This window comes from Chrysochloris asiatica, unplaced genomic scaffold (assembly GCF_000296735.1).
Source record: "Chrysochloris asiatica unplaced genomic scaffold, ChrAsi1.0 scaffold00073, whole genome shotgun sequence".
Lineage (NCBI taxonomy): Eukaryota > Metazoa > Chordata > Mammalia > Afrosoricida > Chrysochloridae > Chrysochloris > Chrysochloris asiatica.
Window position 1 is genome coordinate 15,465,010 of NW_006408591.1, and position 1,020 is coordinate 15,466,029.

The window sequence follows — 1,020 nt, forward strand, 5'->3', positions numbered from 1 at the left end:
AATGACAAGTATACCAGTCTGGAGCAGCTAGAAGAACAGAAGATATTTTGTGAAAGAAAGGCCGACAGGAAAAATCAAAAACAATAATGGCAGTATTATTGACTACTATATAACAAGCAAGCTGTTCACCCAGGAGCCATTAAGCCAAATGGTCAGGTCTCCTCAGAGCAAACTCCTTTCCAAGACTAAGACTCAGGGGAATACACGAGCGGGCATGTGGTCTGGCTTGTGACCACATTAGTCACCGATAAGGGGAAATGGGGGAAATACAGAAATGAATTGTGAGCTAAGTCCAACAATATTCAATAGATTCCTGTAAACCTGGATTGAAACCTGGTTGGCCAGCAGTATGGAAAGACCCGGTGCCTCATAGGCCCAGAGGTAGTGACATGGCCACAGAAGACTAGAGTGGAGAGTGAAGTGTCCAGCTGATATGAAGTGAGGGGAGATACACAAGAATACCCATACTTGCAGATAGTACCTACCTGACCTGGCTTCAATGGCTGGAAGATCAGAAATTGACTAGAAGAAGAAAGAAGAGGAAACAAAGAGTAATCTGCTACAATTTGATGAACTTTACCTATACTTATGGATGTTGTTGTTGTTGTTGTTAAGTGCCGTCGAGTCAGTTCTGACCCATAGCGACCCTGTACAGGGTTTTCGAGGCTGTAAATCTTTATGGAAGCAGAAAGCCTCATCTTTCTCCCGCGGAGCGGCTGGTAGTTTCGAACTGATGACCTTAAGGTTCACAGCCCGATTCGTAACCATTATGCTACCAGAGCTCCTTATGGATGTAGTAGCTCAATAAAGGGAACAGATCTTCACAGCGAGGATCACTCCCACCCCCTCACTACACAGGGTTAACAGGGGTGGGCAACTTAAACATTGGCTACCCAAAGTGGGGTGTCTACAACAGCAAGAAGAAACTAGATTACAAGTTTTCAAGAAGGAGCCTAGTTCCAGAGGGGGCGGGGGAAGGTAGAATCTCCACTGAGTGGTTTCCAATCTGTTGGGACCCAG